Source organism: Vicugna pacos, chromosome 10, assembly GCF_048564905.1.
Source record: "Vicugna pacos chromosome 10, VicPac4, whole genome shotgun sequence".
NCBI lineage: Eukaryota > Metazoa > Chordata > Mammalia > Artiodactyla > Camelidae > Vicugna > Vicugna pacos.
Window position 1 is genome coordinate 68,790,603 of NC_132996.1, and position 21,580 is coordinate 68,812,182.

General features: G+C 44.2%; 2 long non-coding RNA genes across 6 annotated transcripts; one reads left to right on the top strand and one right to left on the bottom strand.

Moving 5' to 3' along the window:
* Positions 1–5,507: 5,507 nt before the first annotated feature.
* LOC140698826 (uncharacterized) lies at positions 5,508–6,537 on the bottom strand. The gene is made up of 2 exons (XR_012076806.1): positions 6,358–6,537; positions 5,508–6,172 (listed from the first exon to the last, which is right to left on the bottom strand). It is a non-coding gene; the product is annotated as an uncharacterized lncRNA (long non-coding RNA).
* Positions 6,538–6,614: 77 nt separating this feature from the next.
* On the top strand, positions 6,615–20,157 carry LOC140698825 (uncharacterized). Of its 5 annotated transcripts, none has more exons than XR_012076803.1 (5): positions 6,615–6,765; positions 7,218–7,361; positions 16,572–16,666; positions 18,018–18,112; positions 19,748–20,157. It is a non-coding gene; the product is annotated as an uncharacterized lncRNA (long non-coding RNA). The 5 variants fall into 5 exon arrangements; XR_012076805.1 differs by having other exon boundaries at positions 6,645–6,878; XR_012076802.1 differs by having other exon boundaries at positions 6,645–7,361; positions 16,531–16,666.
* The last annotated feature ends 1,423 nt before the right edge of the window (positions 20,158–21,580 follow it).

The window sequence follows — 21,580 nt, forward strand, 5'->3', positions numbered from 1 at the left end:
TGGACCATGTGCGGCATGTGGACATGGGGAGAGGACAGTTTAGGGGCCGTGAACCCCAAGGCTGAGGGACTCAGAGGCCACACTTGTCAGGGTGTGCTCCCCACCTGGCCTCTTCCACCCAGGGCTCCTGGATCAACTCACCCTCCCACCCTCGTTTCTGCCTCCAAGGCAGGACAACTGTTCCAGGGAGGGCTGGGTGGACCAGGTCAAAGAGGTGGGGGGGTTGTGGAGTGGCCCTGGGGGGCAGGAAGAGAGAGGCCAACAAGCAGGCCCTGGTGCAGGAAATACAAGAGGGGCCAGAGTGGCACTGAGGGCTCTGAGCCTGCACTCTGCAGGCACCTGGGACCTGGAGAAGGGACCCCAGGATATCCCTAGCTCGGCCTGGCAGGGGCAGTGCACTGTAATCTAAGCAAGGTCCCCCAGAAGCCGACAGCAGCTTCCTCCTCTCCCAAACTCTGAGGTTCCCTCTGCCCCTCTCCTAACTTTGGCTAGTCCCCCAATTTCCCCTCCCCACTCCTAAAAGTTCAAAGGATCACAATGTATTTCACTGGCCATGATTCTGCCTGCACCTTGGAGTCTGCCTTGCAGCTGCCCGGGTTCCGACGAGACCCCACGATTCTCCAGGGTACCCCTGCCCATCACTGCGATAATCTCTTCCTTTAACAGCTCACATCCCACGAGGAACAGCAGGAAGCAGGAGGCGAGATGTGCGATGTTGGCCCGTGAGGCAGGGCTTTCTCCCCTGATGTGTTGTAGGTGCCCCCACCTCGCGGAGCCCAGTTAGAACACTCGACCCTGATAGGTCTTCTACAGCCCAAACTCAAGTCACATGATGGTGCAGGTCCTCCCAGGAGAGAGGGGCACCCATCGGGTGGAAGGGACGCCAAACCTGGACAAGCCTGAGGGAATGCAGGATGCTGGACTGAGAGAGGGGAACCAGGAGACAGAGGAAGGCAGGAGGCCAGTCAGCCTTGGTTGAGAGAACCCTTTAATAAGGGACCTTGGCCTGGGTCCCTGGATGAGAGCAGAGGCCAGTTTGCCATCATCTGAAGCCTCTTGGTAAATTTTGGTGACAGAATATCACTCTTTGGAGATGGTGTTTCTTGAGGGTGGCGAGAAGAGGCAGAGGAGGCCGTGGTCCCAGGGACCAGACTGTCCTGGCCTCGACAGCCAGGCCTGGGTGGCAAGGTCACCATGTCTACCAAGGTGCCCATCTACCTGAAGCACAGCACAAAGGCAAGGAGAAGCGTCGGGATCTGCTGTCCTCCAACACTATCAGCCTGCTGCTGGGGGATGACAGGTTTATTGCTCATGCATCAGCAAAGGCATGGAGCCCAGGAGCGTATGGCAGAGAGGAGCCAACAAGAGGCAAAAAGAGCAGTTCTGCTTGCAAGGCTGAAGGTGAGGCCATGGGGAGCTGCTGACAGAGTTGAAGCAGGAGAGACACCCCTAGGCTAAGTGGAAGATGGACCCATGATCAAAGAGGAAGAAGCCGGGGCAGAAAGAGGTCTGGTCCCTGGTGGGGATGGTGGGGACAGAGAGGAGGGGAAGGTGCTGAGATGGAGCGCGACGTCTACAGACCACGTGGGCAGCTGGAGGCGAGTTTATGCCTTGGTGATCTCCTTCTTCCATTTTTTCCCTGGTTCTTTTCCATCCTTTTACCTGTGTGAATCCCAGACCCTACCTCGCCCCCAGCATTCCTGCCTCCTGTCCTCATGAGATTTCATAGTGAAGGCTGAATGTGAGTAGAAGGCATTTTGCTTGGCCATGCACCTTTTTTTTTTAATGTTTTTAAAAATTTTATTGTAGATACCCACACACACATATATATATACATGTAACATAAAACTTGCCATCTAATTTTTTAAATTGAAATATAGTTGATGTATATTATGTTAGTTTCAAGTGTCCCACATCATGATTTGACATTTGCATATATTTTGAAATTATCACCGTGGTTAAGTTTAGTAACCATCTGTTCCCATACAAAGTTACTACAATATTACTGACCATGTTCCTTATGTTATATATTACACGCCTGTGACTTACTAGATAATTGTAGGTTTATACCTTTTAATCCACTTCACCTATTTCACGCCCCCAAGACATTTAATAGTTTTTAAGTGTATTATTCAATGGCAGTAATTACATTGGAATATTGTACAATCACCCTAAACAGAAAACATATCCATTAAGCAGTTACTCCCTTTTTTCTTCCCTTCAGCCCCTCATAACCTTCAATCGACTTTCTGCCTCCACTAATTTGCCAATTCTAGATAATTCATCCAAGTAAAATCTACAGTAACTGTCCCTTTGTGACTGGCTTCTTTCATTTGGTGTGTTTTCAGAGTTCATCCTCGTGGCATGTGTCAGTCCTTTTTATGGCTGAGCAATATTTCATTGTATGGATAGACCACATTTTCTTTATCCATTTATCAGCTGACGGACATTTGGGTTGTTTCTACCTCTTGAATACTGTGAATAATGCTGCTAACAACATTCACATACAAGTAAGTATCTGAGTTCCTGGTTTCAATCCCTTTAGGAGTGAAATTGCTGCGTCATATGATAATTCTACAGTTAAATTTTTGAGGAGCCCCAAACACTTTTCCACAGCAGCTGCACCTACATTCCTGCCAACAATGTATGAGGATTCTAATTTTTACACATCCTGCCTAAAACTTATTTTCCTTTAAAAGAAATTAGAGCTATGCTAGTAGGTGTTAAGTGGTATCTCAGCTTTTTATTTTTCAATCTGAAATTTTTGCCATCACTTACAGATTAGAGGTTTTACTATCTGTAGTGGAATTTGAATCCAGATCTGTGAGACCCCAAAGCCTGTCCTCAACTGCAACCCTCTATTCCCACAGAGGTTCAGCTTCAGACCCTGGGAAAGTGTGAAGGCAAAAGGTGGGGAGCTGAAGGCCTGCACCTACGCCTGCAGGCTTCCCCTCAGTGCTTGGGTGGCTTGTCCCCACCTGTCTGGGAGGGGAAGACAAGAAAAAGACACCTCCCTTACAGCTTCACCCAACTGGAAGGCAGCACCTCAACCTGGACATGAGGTGAGGCCAGAATGGCCATGAAAGGGGAACATTTTTGTCCTAGGTCCCTGGAACTGCTCCCCACTCGCCCTGCGTCAGGCACCAGCCCACGGGTCCTGGGAAACCACCGGGGTTGCCATGTCTGAGTGAAGAAAGGGGATGTGAAGTGGAAGAGGCTGGGAGGTGCCCCATAGCTGGTCCCCCACCCTGGGACCCTTCCACTCAGAGGCACTGTCCTCAGGCCCATCTCTGGGCCAGCTCTGTAGGGCCCAACACTGCCTGGCCAGGCAAAAGGCCGGGGCTTAGCCATACTCACAGATCGCAGGGACAGGGTGGCTTAGGAGGAAGGCCCACCCTCTCCAGTACCACACCCACTTCCAGAGCCTAGATTTGCCTCATGCTGGAGTTGGGTTAGGTTACATACTCCCACCAGGTGGAAAGGCCAGTAGCCTCACCCATGAAGCAGGAAGGAACTGGACATGGATGCCAGCAGCCATCCCCACCCCTTGCTTGGCTGCCCCTGGTAGGTCTCTACAAATGCCCTTCCCTGAAGGCACTTAGCCATTGACCACAGTGCTGTCTTCCCTCTTTCACTGGTGATACTTCTGTGGGTTACACCCACCCCTTTCAAGGCAGTGCCTGGTCCCAAGGATCCAGCACCTCTCCCAGCTCAGAGGCCCCTTGGGCTTGTCTGTAATGGAGGCGACACTGTAGTGCAAGCTGCTTGGTCAAACTTTAGAAGCCCTTCTCTAGGGACCAGGGTGTAGCTGCCCTTGGCCATCATGGTCCCCATTACCTCACTGATTTGGGGGATGGGCATCAAACCCAGCAGTGCGCTAGGGATGCCTCTATATCCTTCTGTGGGGTCAGAGGGAAGGCCAGTCAGGCCCAGCCAGGGGCCTCATCCCTCCAGAGGGCAAAGAGGGCAGCCCAGCCTCCTGGGCTCCTACCCTTTAGCCCTGAAACGGCAGAGACCAGAAGTCTGACCCATCCCCCACTAGCCAGATGTCTCCCATCTTCTCATCTGGTGCTGGCTGCAGGTGGTCAGTGTAGACAAGGTGGGTGATATTGTGCATCTGGAAGCACCCCATAAGGGAGGGCATGTCGGGGACGGGGGGCAGTCTGTGAAAGGTAGGGTAAGGCTATTCTCCCTAGGCTTCACCCCCCCCCCCAGTAGAGGACCTGTCCCCTGGAAGTCTGCAGAGGCTCAGCGTACTCAACTGGCCAAGCCACCTCCAGATTATAAGTCAAGAGCCTCCTCGTTCTCTAAGTTTAGAGCCAGAACAGCTAGTTCACCCTGGTACCCCCAGTGTCCAGCATAGTGTCCGGCACTGAGTAGGTGCTCAATAAGTTTCTATGGAATTAACAAAGAAATGAACATATAAATGAAAAGCCTGGGCTGGGGGCCTTCAGGTGACCCTCTGAGGCTGATCTCTCTCTTCTTTAGGCCATGAAGGCTCAGGTACATAAATCTCTGAAACAAAGGAACAGAGCTCTACGTGACTTTAGTGAATCTTCATTTTACCCTTCCAACAGCCCTCTGAAGTCAGATGTAGGATTATCTCTATTTTGCTGAAACTGAGGTTGAGAGAGGCTAAGTGACTAACTCAAGATCACATCAGCAGTGAATGGCAGGGCCAAAATCAAACCCCCTGAGCCCACGTTCTTCTCATTATGCCACATGTCCTTGGAGTACTAACCACAGTAGGGATGGAAGAAAGAGGAAATGCCAAGAACACAGGCCTGCTGGGGGCAATCAAGCACTTAGATCTCTGCACTTCGCTTTTCCCATCTGGGAAGGAGCCCTGCCCCAGCAGTGTGAATGGGCACCAAGGAGACGGAGAGCTCTATAATCGCCCCTACCATGCGCCTCTGGCCATCTTACCTCTGCCGCTTCCACCAGGCAGACCACAGGTTAAGGCAGGAGACCATGGGGTGCTAGGGACAGGGCTCTTTCACAAATGCCAAGGTGGTGGATACTATTGTCCTCACAGTGCCCCTGGAGGTCCCCGAAAGCCTTCAACTAACCCCATGTCCCTGGCTCACAGAGGGTAGAAGGTGACAGCAATCAAGATGAGACAACATATGTGCTTTAAGGGCTCCGGAATGCTGCCGGGGGCAGCAGGAGCTCCACAAACTAGCACTTGACCACAGAGTCCACCATAGTAGGATGATTATGCAGCCCTTAGGTCTGTGTCTGAAACAAAGAAACAACCACCTTTCTCTTAACCACTGGCCTCCAAGGATGGGCAGAAATTCAAAGGAGAGCATTCCAGGTAGGGAGCAAAGCAGAAGCAAAGGCCTGGTGGTAGAAAAGGGCTGGGTCCAGCTTGCTGGGAGTCCAGGAGATTAGTGGGTCACAGAGCTGGGAAAGGGGCTGGTCTCTGATGTGTCTGTCTCTCCCATCTGTGGGGCTCGAGTGAGGAGCTGCATTTGAGGAATTCTGAAAAAACATTCGGATGACAACATGGTATTTCTGCTTTATTTATTTATTAACAATAATTTATGTTTTGTTTATTCTGCACCAAACACTGTGCTAAACAGTCTAAGAATATATTAAGTTACTCAATTCTCATAACTATGAGTAGGTTCTATTCTTTCCATTCTCAGATAAGAAAACTGCAGTACATAGATTATGTGACTTGCCCAAGGTCATACAGATTGTAAACCACGGAGTTGGGATTTGAACTTAGCCTGGCTCCAAAGTCTGAACCATTCATTACACAAGACCAAGATTTAGTTTTCAGTATTTAAGTTTATCTTTCTGGGATGGGCTTTCCCCCAGCATTCTCAATTTTGGTTTTTACATAGACACAACCAACACCGTGCTTAGTGAGAGTCATACTTATTTCTTGCAATCTTGCAATATAGTAATTATTTTTACCCAGCTTCACAGAAAAGTTAGGGCCCAAGAAGGTAAAATCGAAGTTGTAGATTTTGTTTTACAATCTATTCTGCCCCAAGGCTCCTCTTCAAGTATTTCTCTTTCCAACACAGCAGGCCAGTGCTGGACTAGGCTTGACGGTTACAATGAAAAGGGGGCTGCAAGGCGGAGTGGGCTGGAGCGCCGAGGTTCTGGGACCCACTGATCCTTGGCAGTCCCACCTAGACACCCGCCACCTTTCTCCAGTCTAAGTAAAATAGGGGAGACAAACCAATCGTGTGCTTTATTGTAGTTGGGGCTAATCAGGACCTCTCCCGCCTCCCCAACCCTGGGTTGCGACCTCTACATCCTAGCCACACCTGAAGCCCCACCATCCTACCGTGTGCCTGACGCACCCTTCACCACCTTCTCCTCTCTTGCTCTGCGCCCTACCCTTGTCTGTGCTTAAAGAGATGTCCACGTCAAATGAGGAAATCGTTGCTCCGAAGGCCCAATAAATAGCTGGGCTTCCGTCTGAGTACTAGGCCAAGCGGCTCCCACCGTCTGCCGCGTTCCACAGTCCGGCAGGGAGGCAGATTTCCAGCTCCTCGGGGCCAGATAGATCACTGACGCCGCACCTTTTCCGCCCCTCGGACCACCCGGATGCACCCGGACTGTCTTCGCGCCTGCGCAGATCGCGGGGGCGCGGCGATGACGGTTGGGGCGTGGCCTCAGCGGGAGGTGTGGGGCGGTGCGGGGCAGCGACGCAATGCGCCCCTCGTAGCGGGTGTGTTCGCGCCCTCGCTCTATAGCTTCTGGGTTCTGTTTCCACGGTTACAGCGGCGCGAGGCATTGTCCCAGGTAAGATCCCCGTAGAACTGAAACATGAAACCTGAAGGACTGACGGCTGCAGGGCTCCGAGGAACAGGGAAGCAGGGACTAACTCCGAGCTCGCGGGAGGACTGGCCTGCCCCGTGCGTGCCCCTCTTGCGGCTATGGTCACCTCTGCCCCACGATTCCCCTAGGATGCTATCCCGTCCACAAGCTCCCTTCGAACTCACGACTGTCCTGGACTCCCAACACCCCTCCCCCTATCTCGCCCAGCTCCTGACCTCACTCTTCTCTGTCCTAAAGTCGCCAAGATGCAGCTGTTTGTCCGCGCCCGGGAGCTGCACACTCTTGAAGTGACCGGCATAGAGACAGTTGCCCAGATCAAGATAAAGATAATAGAGTATCCCTGAGCCACCCGCCTTTTGCCAGTCCTCCTGTGGCTTCCTCAGAGAACACTCGTGACTTTCTCTTTTCCTTCCTAGGCCCAGGTAGCCTCCCTGGAGGGCCTCACCCCGAAGATAAGGTCGTGCTCCTGGCAGGTTCTCCCCTACAGGATGAAGCCACTTTGGGTCAGTGTAGGGCAGAAGCCCTGACTACTCTGAAAGTGGTTGGTCGCATGCTAGGAGGTGAGTGGGGCTACAGAGGTCCCAAACTGGTGCCCAGGGGCTATTCATGACCCTTAGACTTACTTTGTTTGCCCTGCACGGTGTCTAACATTTTTTGTTTTACTTGACAATATCTAAAATTCAGCTTGTTTTGTGTTAAAATTCAAAGTCTGGCTTCAAAAATTGAGATGATCTGGTAACAGTGACCTGTGTTCCCATATGCCAACAATCTGCCCGTGACTAATGGCTGCTCCCTTTGAAAAGCTCTACAGTTTGCTACAGTCCCCACTCCTCCCTGTTACTTCTCAAAACCATTTATCATCAGGTTTGTGCTGTTGTTTCTGTTACAGTAAAGAAAAGTGAACTCTCTTTTTGTACCAATGTCTCTATCAAAAGTGGAGAAAGGAAAGCTGGATCAAGAACATCAAATGTTTCAAGAAAAGTGGGAGTGAGCATATTTCTTTGTGGAAGTAAAGAATAGCCCAGTGTATTTAATATGTAACCAAACTTTGTCTGTGTCAAAAGGATACAACTTAAGACACCACTATGAAACAAACCATAGTAAGAATTTTGGCTGGTATATAGAAAAGATATGTGATGAAAAACTTAATGGGTTTTAAAAAGGGCTAAGCTTTCTACAGCACTTATCATCAAATGCGTATGAAGTAAGTGATGCTGCTGTGAAATGCAGTTACATAATAAGTGAAAAAATTGCCCATGCGTGAAAACCTTTTACAGATGGTGAGTTTATAAAAGGCTGTTCACTGAGTGCAGCTAAAATCATGTGTCCCAAACAGAAACAAGTATTTGCAAACATAAGTTTAACTGGAAACACTGTTGCTCAATGAGTAAAAGATATGACTGAGAACTTAGAAATTGCAAGAAAAAGTGAAATCATTTATGACGTTTCCTATTGCAGTCGATGAGAGCACATATAAAAATAATATGAGCCAGTTAATTATATTTATCCGTGGTGTTGATGAAAATTTTGACATCACTGAAGAACTTTTGGATATGGTACTTATGACAGACCCAGCATCTGAAAATGACTTATTTTTGTATGTTGAGTAAAGTCTCGAAAAGCTTAATGTTGACTGGTCAAAATTAGTGAGTGTGACCACAGATGGTGCCCCTGCCATGGTCTGTGATAACACTGGACTTGTTGCAAAACTTAAATCCAAGGTCAAAATGTTTCGCAAGCATATAGAACTTAAATCCCTTCACTGCATTATTCATCAGGAATTGTTTTATGCTAAGAAATTAAAACTAGAACATGTCATGGATGTAGTCATTAACAGTGAACTGGATACACTCCTGTGGCTCCAACCACAGACGGTTCAGTGCTTTGCTTGAGGAATTGGGTGTACAATATGGTAATCTCCTTTACCATACAAAGGTAAAGTGGCTTAGTCATGGCATGGTACTAAAGAGATTTTTTGAATTGATAGAAGAGATAGATTTGTTCATGTCATCCAGGGGCAAATCCCTACCCCAGCTCACCAGTGAAGATTGGATCAGAGACCTGGCCTTTTTGGTTGACATTACAAACCATCTAAACATTTTGAATGTTTCTCTGCAAAGACGCTCACAGGTAGTTACACAACTGTATGGTGCAGTTTGCTGTTTGCTAGCAAAGTTAAGTCTTTGGGAAACTCATTTGACAGTAAATAATCTGGCTCACTTTCCTTCACTGAAGTCAGTTTCCAGAAATGAAAGTGATGGCTTAATCAATATCCCCAAAATTGTACAGTTGAAGATTGAGTTCCAAAAAAGATTCTTTGATTTCAAACATTATGCAAATGAACTTACATCGTTTAGCTAACCCTTCTCAGTTAACACAGGTAGTGTTAATGAAGACTTACAAATGGAAGTTACTGAGCTGCAGTGTAATACAACGCTGAAAACTAAGTATGGTGACATTGGAATACCAGAATTCTACAAATACCTCAGCAAGAGTTACCCTAGATATAGAAACCATTGTGCGAAGATTCTTTTCCATGTTTGGAAGCACCTATGTCTGTGAACAGCTGTTTTCTGTTATGAAGTTGAGTAAAACCAAATTTCGCTCCCAGTTAAAGGATACAAGATTAAATCAGTTCTACACATTGCAGCTTGAAATATAAGACCAGATATTGACATCTTGGTTCAGAAAAAAAGGTGCCAAGTTTCTGGTTCCAAGTCAAAGGAGTAACAGATTATGAGAGACAATTTTAATAATTAAAGATTTCTACTTTTCAATGTGTATTTCTAAATTTTACCTTTGAAATATCTAATATTATAAACTTTGTATATTATGTGCTTGCACTGTGTTCAATAAAAAAGTAAGCCTGGGTATTTTTTGGTTTTTTTTCCTGGATACGACTGACCTGTTGTACTTGTTTTTGTAACCTACTTGGCCATTCAGCTTTACTTTGAGACTTCTGCTTAATGGAGTGAGTTACCATAATTAGTGTTTATGTTTTTCTGCTTGTCTCGAGCCTTGAGCAAAATGTGCCTGAGCTGTAGAATTTCTGTGAATGTTTGAGCCAAGTTGTGCCAGTTTCAATTTCTTGCCTCTCAGCTTCACTTTTATCCTTTATTATCTGCTCTCCAAAAATGGATCTGGGCCTTTAAATTTCTTTCCTTTGACAGCTGGTATGATGACAGCTTTGTCAGTGGGGGGCACAGGAGACACACTGCAAAAGAAAGGAGATTTCCTTCTTGGTTTGCTCCCTTGGCAGGTTCCTGCAGTGCAGGTGGCGTGTCCAGCATCAGGCTTCTGCAGTGCCCAGCAGTCAGATCACCCAGGAACTGGTGGCTTCTCCTGCTTCCTGCTCCTGGCAGTTATGTACTGGAGTCCTGCTGAGACACTTCCCCATGAGCAGATTCCCTTCATACCCTAGAGGGCAGATTTCCAGCAAATTCTGCCAGTGTAACACTAAAGCAGTTTCTCTGCTGTTCCATAAACCTGAACCATGCCCTCTCCAACAAGGTCTGGGTTTTAGCCCTGGGGTGGGGAACCCCTTCCTTGGGCACCTACTGCAGCCCTGGGGGTAGTATCTGCTCCATATACCTGCTATTTTGTTAGCATTTTTCTTATTCCTGCTATAGTTAATTCTTTATATTAAATCTTCCCTGTTCAAGTTGCTTTGTGTTTTCTCTCTCCTGAATGTACCTTGACAGATTCAGGCCCTATTTCTTATCTGTCTTGGGATTCCCCCAAAATTAGAATATTTGGATTCTGGGCAACAAAGAGGACTTTGCCTTTGCCTTTAACTGGGTCAGCAGGTCACCTAATGGAAAACAGATGTCTCTGGGACGCTTAACACTTAATTAGGCATACAAACTATTATTATGTTTATAATAGTTGTTTTTAACTGATGGCTGTTGTATCTCAACTTTAAGCTAATTTGATAACAGAAAAAAATGACTGGGCCAATTCAACAAATATTTGTCAGCAAAGTACCACATGCAAGGCCCTTCTCCAAGTGCAAGCCATTTCTGTCATTTGTTCATTCCAACCTTCAGCCTGGTCACCTTGTCCCTCTAAGCTTTACCTTCATCCATAAAACGAGGCTATTACCACATGTATTAGTTATTTCCTGGCGAGCACACAGGACTGGGATCCCTCCAGCCAAAGTGAAAAAGTTCATAATTCGTGGGGGATCAGGGAGAGTATTCAGAAGGGTTTGGCCCAGGGAGTGAGGCACAATCAGCACTAGATTAAATGCTGCCTTGATCTTACCTAAGAAAGTGAGATCTCAAAGGAACAAACTGTTTCCAAATTACAAAATTGCATCCCATAGCAAAGCTCAAGAACATTTATAGTAATATAAAAATATACAGCACTCGAAAGGTAAAATTCATAATGTCTGGAAGTCAACTGAAAAATTATCAGATACAATTAAATATTGCATAGAAACAGTGAATGAGAGACTAGTTAAGTAATGCTTATATAGATAATAGATCCTTTTCAGAGATGAAATAATCCTAAGACAAGGGGGTATCTTTTCCATAAGTTTGCATGTAAACATTACTAGAAAAATGCTTAATTATGTTATGCCACCCTCTTTTACCACGTATTCAGTATTTAAAATTATTTGATTATATATCCAATTTGGGTTATTTTAGTTTTTATTTCAAGCTTTCTTTTGATTCATGTATGCATTCTTTAGGTACTACTTGTTTGGTCTGTTGATAAATAATATTGCTCATTAGTGTCACACATGAACACTGTACCTGCATGTTTGGTAGCAAGTGCTCAGTATCTCTAGGGGGACCTATAACCCAGGTACACAGGGCCTCTTCCTACACACTGCCAAGGCCACATGGCCAATTCTCTTTAGAGGCTTTAAAGTGATGAGTGACTGAAATGACATTACTCAGAGAAATTTGAACAGACAAAATAACTAAGAAAAATACTGTTTTGGAAAGTAGAGTAGTGGGGAAAAAATGTATTACTTCACCCTAAAACCAATTTAACAAACTTTAAAAGAAGAAAAGAATGACTGTGACTGCAAAGAAGCAGAAAAACATGACCCATGATGAAGAGAAAAATCAACCAAAACTGACCCAGAAATGACATAGATGATATAGAATTAGTAGACAGGGACATTAAAACAGTTACAGCTCTATCCCACATGCTTAAGAAGCTGTAGGAAAGACTGATCACATTAATTATTGACATGAGAGGTAAAAACAGACCCAAATCAAACTTCTAGGGTTGAAAATTACAATGCCTGAGATGAAAACTATAATATATTGCAAAAGAGTGATTAATAAACTTAAAGACATAGCTATAAAAACCACTCAGAATAAAACAAAGAAGAAAAGATAGAATAAAAAAAATTTGACAGACCATCTGTGAGCTTATTTGTCATCCATATATCTTCTGTCATGAAGTGTCACTTCAAATTTTTTGCCCAATTTTCGAATTGTTTATTAAATTTTGAGAGTTCTTTATATATTCTGATACAAGTACTTAATAAAATATATCGCAAATATATATAAAATATTGTATCCCAATCTGTGTAGTTTGTCTTTTTGTTTTCTGAACTGTCTTTTTAAGAATATATCTTTAAATTGTATTTTTTTTTTAAATGGAGGTACTCGGGATTGAACCCAGGACCTCGTGCACGCTAAGCATGCACATTACCACTGAGCTATGCCCCCACCCCCCTTTTGGTGTCATTTCTAAGAAATTTTGTCTTAACCCAAAGTCACAAGGATTTTCTACTATTTTTCTTCAAGAATTTTTATAGGTTAGGTTCTACATTTATGTTATAACCATTTTGAGTTAATTTTCGATACGGTGAGAGGTACAAAGTCCTTTTCTTTCCCTATTGATATCTACTTGTTCTATCACATTAAATGACACACTGAATGACTTCTACAGCTTTGTTGGAAATCAGTTGTCATATATGTTTTAGTCTATTTTTGGCCTCTGTTTTGTTCCATTGATATATTTATGTATCTTTGCATCAATACCACAATGTCTTAATTATTGTAGCCTTATAAAAAGTTAAATCAGGCAGCGTGAATCCACCAACTTTATTCATTTTCAAAATTAGTTAGGCTATTTTAGGTCCTTTGTTTTCCATATGGATTACAGAATCAGCTTATCAGATTCTATAAAAACAGGATTTTGATTGGGATTGTGTTTAAGGTTACATCAATTTGGAGAGAACTGAGATCTTAACAGTATTTCACCATTGATCCATCTTTCTGTTTATTTACATATTCTTTAATTTCTCTCAGTAATGTCTTACAGGTTTCAATGTATAGCTCTTTCACATCTTTTGTCAGATTTAATCCTACATTTAAAAAATTTTAAATGATATTGTAAATGATAATTTTTTAAATTTCAATTTTAAAATTCAACACAATTTCTGAGTGCTAATTGATGGATACAAGCATTCAATTTATATTTTTATACTGATTTTATATCCTACTACCTTGCTAAACTCACGTATTGGTTTTAGTGGCTACTTTGTACATTCTGTTGGACTTTCTATATAGATAATAATGCTCTTACTACGTCTCATCAACGTTGTGCTGGAGGATCTACTAGTGTAATAAGGCAATAAAAAGAAGTAAAAGGCGTCAAGATTGGAAAAGAAGAAGTAAAACTAGAATTTACAAAAAGGCTTCTATAACTAAATCAGTCTAGCAAGGTTGCAGGATGTAAGATCAATACACAAACATCAATAGTATTTGTATATACTGAAAATGAGCCACCGGAAATTGAAAAAAGACAATACCATTTACAGCAGCATAGTCAAAATACCTAAAGATGAATTTTTCAAATGATTGGCAAGACCTATCCTTTGAAAATTGTAAAACATTACTGAGAGAAATTACAAGAGACCTAAGTAAATGGAGATATATCATCTCAATATTGAGATGAGATATAGCAAATTCAATATTGTTATCAATTCTTCCCAAGTTGACTACAGAGTCAATGTAATACCAATCAAAATCCCAGACTTTTAATAAAAATTGACAGACTAATTCAAAAATTCACATGAAAACACAAAGGATTCATGTGAAAACACAAAGGCCCCAGTATACTACTAGTATAAAACAACTTTGACAAAAAATAAAGCTGGAAAACTTAAACAACCTAGCTTACACAATCAAGGCTTACTATCAAATTGTAACATCAACACAGTGTGGTATCAGCCTAAAGGTAGACAAATAGATCAATGGGACAGAACAGAGAGTCTAAAAACACCCACACAAATATGGTTAATTGATATTTGACAAAGTGCAAAGGCAAGTCAATGGAGGTAGTCTTTTCAACAAATGTTTCTGTAGCAACTGGACATCCATATGCAAAAATATGAACTTCAGTCTGTATATCACATCATAAAACAAAATTAACTCAAAATGGATCATGGATCTAAGTGTAAGACTTAAAACTATAAAGCTCCTAAAAGAAAATTTAGGAGAAAAGTCTTTGTGATCTCAGATAAGGCAAGCATTTTTTAGAAATGACAACAAAAGTTCAATCTATACAATTATACAAGAAAAAAATGATAATTTGGGCTTCATCAAAATTAAGAACTTCTCTTCAAAAAATATTATTAAGAGAATGAAAAGACAAGCCACAGACTAGAAGAAAATATTTATAAATCAAATATCTGATAAAGGAATATATAAAGAACTCTCAAAACTCTGAATGAACTCACATGCCTGTATCTTATGAGTTAATCAATCTAAATGTTGCTGCAGACTTCTGACGGTAGACAGGAAAATTAGAGCCTGTGTGTTCCTATAATCTAGGAAGGGGCTCAGTAACCATGCCCTTCTTGAAGTTACATAACCACTCATCCTACAACCTTAGACAGAATTCATCTTGTCCTTCAGGGTCCCAAGTGGTCTCCCACTCTGATCTCTGTTATCAGAGATGGTGGGGTCAGCTCATATCCCAGCTGTTCCCTGAAACCCTGGAGGGTGTGTTGCTGTCCCATCAAAGACTCCTTTCTATTCCAAGTGCCTATTCATTCAGCCTTTGTTGGGGCAGCTAGGCCAACACTGGACTCTATACAAATACCTCACTTTAGCCAGAGCCTGGGTCTAGGTAGGAAATCTAAAGAAAGAACTGCCTCCCACCCAGAAGGATGTGAAAGGCCTTGATCATCTATCTTGCATACCTGCCTGTACAAGTCAACCCTGTACAGCCAGCCAGACATTCAAAGACAACATTCCACAGCTTAATACAAGGTGAGCCTAACCCCTCTCCAAACCACAGATGTGTCTTACAATCCTGAAATCCAGTAAAAAACCCCTAAATTTATACTGCCCTGTGGCAACTTCCACCTAGAAGGTAAAGAGTGACGAACACAACAAAAATCTCAGAGGAACTGCATGAAAACAGGATAAGGACATCAGGAGGATGGGGATGGGCTGGAAAACCTCTGGTCTTCATCCTGCTCGCAGCTGTGCTGTGTGGCTTTCCAGGGAGGTTCTACTTTCATGCTTCTCCCTATGCCCCACTCAGCTGACTGTCCTGTACAGGGATAGTGACCAGTTAAACTCCTGTCCAGATGTATAATTTTTCTATTCATGGAGGGGTGAATGATAAGGGAAGTCAGCCCTCTGTAATCAAAAGAACTTTTTACATCTATTTTATAAGGTAAAAATAATTACCACAATGAGATATCACTACATTCCTATTCAAACAGCTAAAATAAAAAGTGACAATGTCAAATGCTGGTGAGGCTGCAGAGAAACCACATCTCTCATACATTGTTGGTGGAAATGTAAATGGTACAGCCACACTGGAAAATAATTTGTCTTTTAAAAAGCTAAACAGTATACTTACCATACAACCCAACAATTACACTCCTGAGCATTTATTCCAGAGAAACGAAAACTTAAATCCACTGAAGAGCAGTGGCAATTTTCGTAGCCACTAATTTGTAACAGCCAATAATATCTGGAAACAATCCAAATGTCCTTCAATGAGTGAATGGTAAACTGACTGTACATCTGTATTATGGAATATTACTCAGCAATAAAAAGGAAAGTAACAACTTGGATGGATCTCAAGGGAAATGTGCTGAATGAAAAAAAGCCAATCTCAAAAGGTTACATGCATACTTTAAGGTTTCGTTTATATAACACTTACGAAATGACAAAATTGTAGAGCTAGAAACAGATTAATAGGTACCAGAGTTTAGGAACAGGGATGAGTGTGAAGGTATCTTTGTTGTGATGAAACAATTCTGTGTCTTGATTGTGGTGGTGTTTACACAAGTCTACACATGAGATCAGTTATACAGTATTATATAGTACACACACACACACATGCAAAAATGAGTATGTGCAAAATATTAATATATGAATAAGGTCTCTGGATTTTACCAATGCAAATGTCTTGGTTTTCAAAATCTACTTGTGGATGGAGTGTTCATGTCCCCCCTAAACTCATATGTTGAAATCCTTACCCCCAATGTGATGGCATTAGGAAGTGGGGCTGTTGGGAGGCAATGAGGGTAGTCATGAGGGTGAAGTCCTCACAAGCAGAATTAATACCTTTAAAAAAAATTTTTTTTCCTGACATACAGCACTGTATTGAGGGGGAGGTAATTAGATTTCATTTATTTGTTCATTTTCAAAGGAGATACTGGGGATTGAACCCAGGACCTTGTGCTTGCCAGGCACACACTCTACCACTGTGCTATCTCCTTCCCCCTCTTTATAAAAGGAACTCCAGAAAGTTCTCTCACTCTCTTTCTGACATATGAGGATACAAGAAGCTGGCAGTGTGCAGCCTGGAAGAAGCCTTTCACCAGAACCCGAACATGCTGGCCCCTGACCTTGGACATCTAGCCTCCAGAACTGTGAGAAATAAATTTCCGTTGTTACTATTCTGTTATAGTAGCCTGTGAAATAACAGAAAAAATATATGTATTGTTTTCTGCCCCCACTTCCTGACACAAGAGCTCCTAAAACCCTTGTAATTTCCTAAGTGATAAGAGCACTGGGCGTATGTTTTGTTCTAGTATTTGATCTTTGGCCTTGGTTCCTGACACAGAGCTCTGGAATCGCTTGGAATTTCCCAGGTGATCAGAGTGTCTTTTGTTCTAATGAGGCTCCTGGATGGCTTCAGTATGGTGGCTCTTCAGAAAGATCAAGCCATGATTTAAAAGCTTGGAACTTTGAGCCCCACTCCCATCCTCTGGGAAGGGGAGAGGGGCTGGAGATTGATCAATCATGCCTATGTGATGAAAACTCCATAAAAAAAAAATCCCAAAAGTTAAAAAGAAAAATCCCCTAAGTATGGGGTTTGGAGAGTTTCCAGGTTGCTGAACACACTGAGGTGCTAGAAGGGTGGGTGTGCCCAGAGGACATGGAGGCTCCGGGCCCTTTCCCCATACTTGGCCTATGCATCTCTTCACCTGGCTTTCATCTGTATTCTTTATTATATCCTTTATAATAACCCAGTAAATGTGTTTCCCTGAGTCCTGTGACCCATCCCAGCAAATTATTGAACCCAAGGAGCGGGTCATAGAAGCCCCAACTCATAGATCAGAAGTATAGGTGACAGCCTAGGAACTGAGACTGACGTCTGAAGTGAGGGCAGTTTTACGGGATCTGATGCTACCTCCGGGCAGATAGTGGCAGAATTGAACTGAATTATAGGACACCAGTTGCTGTCAAAGAACCACTTGATGTGTGGACACATCTGGCATCAGACATGAAGTGAAATGTAAAGCAAGAAAAAAGGAAAGCGCAGGAGAGTTTTGCCTAGACACAGCCCAGATCGACTAAGGCAGTACTATAGTCATGCAAGACGTTACCATGAAGGAAACTGGGTGACAAGAACTGACCTCTGTATTACTTTTGGAACTTCCTGTGATCCGATAATAATTTTATTCCATGTTCACATCGAATGACAGCCCAAGCTACACGCAGGCTCCGTGGGCACGAGTGGGCTTCTCCTGCCCTGCGCCTTTTCACCTGCAGACACGGCCACCCAGCACAAACAGCCAGGGCCCTGCTGAAGACCTCCTGGGGGCCTCCCTACCACCCCACTGTGGTCCACAGCCCGCACCATGGCCTTCCCACCACTGGAAGCCTGCAGCTCCCTGGAGTAGCCTGGTTTAAGGAAGCCCTGGTGATTCCATGGGCTCATCTTGCGGCCTCATCTCCTCCCCGCCCTTTTATGAGCTGATATTTTGCTTGACCCAGGAATGCTCTGGAGAGAGATCCGCTGGCTGCAGAGGTTCCTATGACCATGAGTGAGAAGCTGACCCAGGACCGACCCCACAAGACGCATGAAACAGGTAGAGTCCTTCTAATTGAAAATACCAACTCCTGGCCACTCCTGCCTAGGTAACTCTGTCTCACAATTACATACGGGGGCCAGAGGGACCCGGGAATGTGCAGGAAAATGGAAACATGCTAGAACCAGAGACACCATGCAAATATGAGGGACATGAGCAGAGCAAGCTGCAGAAAAGGACCCTGTTAGCCACGAACTGCAAACCCCCCAGTTACAGACACAGAGCGTTCCTAAACTCACCCTGAACTTCAACACCTGGACTTCTGGGGCCTCTCTCTCTCCTTGTCCTCTGATCCCCCTCTGCATTATCTTCTGGCCTGGTCTGACTCTGTTTTGCTTTGACCTTGACAGCTTTTATTTTCCGGTCTTGTGGTGGTGTGATAAATCCAGTAATTTTTTTTTAATTTTGGGGGGTGTGATTAGGTTTATTTATTTAATTATTTCTTTAATGGAGTTACTGTCGTACATGCTAAGCACATGCTCTGCCTCCCCCACCAATCCAGTATTTAGATCACTTTGAAAAACCTCCCAGTGGTGCCTTCTGGTTGTAGCATTCCACAGCCTGAGTTAATGACAGTAAACTGTCAATTTTGAAATACTTGTTAGACCAGTTTAACAGGCATTTCCTGTTCCCTGTGCACAATACAAACCACTTTGTCTAAATGGTGTGAGAAGGCTTGCCTGGGAAGGAAGCCAGGCCAGAGGGTCACAGAGCCTCCAGGTGGGGAGCCCCGAGAACCTGAGGCCAGCTCTGCCTGAGGCAGAGACCACCTCTGGGTTTTCAACTATGTAATACAATAAATTCCCTTTTTCCGCTTAGGTCCTCTTGAGCTGGGTTGGAGTTTCAGGTGAAACTGGGGGAGATCTGGCCTAGACCTGGTTCTAGCGCACTAGTGCTGACGTGCCTCAGCTGTGCGATGCTGGGCAAGGAATAGTGGGATCTTGGCATGTCTCCTGAGGGGAAAAAAAAGACCAGTTGTAGACCTGGCCTCCTCTGAGGGGCAGGAAAATGGAAACATGCTAGAACATCTGGATTCTGGACTGGAATCTGGGAGGACTTTTACTTCCTTATTGAGGTGTCTCTGGGTCTCTGTCCCTCCGCGGCTGTGGAGCAGCTGAGGGGGTGAAGGTCTGGCCTCACTCCAGGAGCAGGTGTTGCCCTGCCCAGGTGCCCAGCTGCTCCACAGGCACTTCCTCCTTAGAGGGCAGTAGGTGCTCCCCAGAGGGACTCTCCGGGTCAAAACTGGGACTTCAGATCATATATGTCCATTGCCAACTGATGAGATGGGAGAGAGACAGAGGAGGCCAGTCTTCCTCCTCTTCCAACTCCCACTGACTTCTGGCCGCTGCCTGCCACCAAACACATTCCAGCTCCAGTGTTCCAGGAAGCCCCTTTCAGGGTTCAAATGTCCCCTCTGTGCTCCTCCGTGGCCCCGACTCTGAGGGAAGCAGGAGGGTCACAGCCTGGAGCCCAGTTCTTGGGGCTGGAACTTGAGCCACAGTCTGGTGCTGGCCACCAGCCTCTAGTCTGGCTCTCCATCAGGCTGGAGCCAGGACATGGGCCCCCGGCCTCTGCCTGGCCCTGCCCCATGCCCCTATCTGTGGGCCCTCAATCTCACTCTTGTCTGCTGTTTAGAAATAATCATCCCACCTCCAGACCAAGTGCCCTGCCTGGAATGTTCTGCCCAACTTATTCACCAACTCATCCTTCCTGGCCTAATTCAAGTCTCACTCCCACTTGGAAGCCTCCTCCAAGCTCGTGACTGTGACTGTCTCCCTGACGCAGGTTCCCAGCAGCACCGGGAGCCCCAGCTACAGCATCCTGCAGGCACAGGCTGCATCAAAGCTATTTATAGATGTGCTCCACTCCCCGTAAGAAGGCCCTTAACTCAACCCCCAAAAGCAAGTTCCAGAAACATTCTTAGAGAAGCAGCCTGGAAAAAAACAATGCTGTTGCCTTGGGTAGGGTGTGTGTGTATGTACTCTTACTTTCTGCTTCACACATTTCATCATTTATAAAATTTATCAGTATTAGAAGGTTGTAAATACTGTGACCCTTTGTTTTGTTATAAAGTAACAAAATCTTCAATAATTTTCTACATAAAGTCTCACACACTACTTACATTTATTCCTAGGTATTTTATGGTTTGTGTTGCCATGTTAGGAGTTAAGAAAAATAAGGTAGGTCTTATGTGCTAACATACATCACCAACTGTATTTTTTTTAACATTTTTTATAGAATTATAGTCGTTTTCCAACTCTATTTTTGAATGAGAAAAAGCAAGCTGCAAAACAATGTCTCCAGTATAATACCTTTTATGAAAAAAAGTCCCCAGCCTCTAAAATAATACATTTGTGTATCTGTATATACTATATATACACATGTATCAGTAGGGTGAGTATATATTTGTATATGTATCTGTACATATGTATGTGTGTATGTGGTATATATATACATACACAGCACATTATTTAATATATGTATGTTTGTATAAATACATATATAAACTGGAGTGTGTATATATATATATATATATATTCTGTACATTGATATATGTATCAATGAACAGAACAACAGTAGTCAATTTTAGGGCAGGCCTATGATGGGAGGTGATGATCCAAGGGACTTTAATGGTATTGTTTAAATTTTTTAACAATGAAGTATTGAGTATTTCTAAATAAATAATAATACAATAAATAAATCACAGGGTGGAATCAGGAAGCCTGAGGTAGGAGAGGCAGAGTTTCAGGTGAGCCCATGAGACATGCTTCTCCAACAAAGTTTAATTGGCTCTGGCTGCTGAGTCCAATTGGACATCTTAGTGAGACGGTCTCCAGAAGTGTCACAGTATATAATTTTCAAAGCTAAAAGCATGACTCTCAATACAGAGTATGTGTCAAAGATTACTGAATGCCTTAAGGAAGGTACCAGTATGGTGGAAGAGCTAATTCAGAGAGGACTGGAGAGGCAGAAGTATTTAGAGGCACCAAAAAAAAAGTGCTGGGACAAGATTGCTGAGTTACCTACAAACTAACTAATGACCTACAGGGGTCACTTACTACCTTCGGGGTGAGCTCTGCGGCAGGACTCCTGCACCCAGGTCATCAAGGAGGCTGCAGGGCTGAGCAGAGACCTAAGGACAAGCTAGAGGTCACCAGGACTGAGGAGGGGGTGACTGGAGTAAGCCAGGAACACAAAGAGAATAAACCCAGAGAAGCTGAGTTTACTCAGGAAGGCCATGGATGGCACAGGACCAAAGACTGGCTTATCAAAAGTTTCCTGAAGGCAGATGTGGGGCTCTGGGGAGGAGGCAGGGGTACAACCAGGAGAGGCCCTGGCCTGGAGAGGAGGCTGATGTGGGTGAGGGGAAGGGGGAAGTGGAGGAGGCAGAATCAGCAGGAGTTGAGGCCCATGTGAGGAAGCAGGGGACCAAAAGGGAACATCAGGATGACGATGGCGGGACAGCAG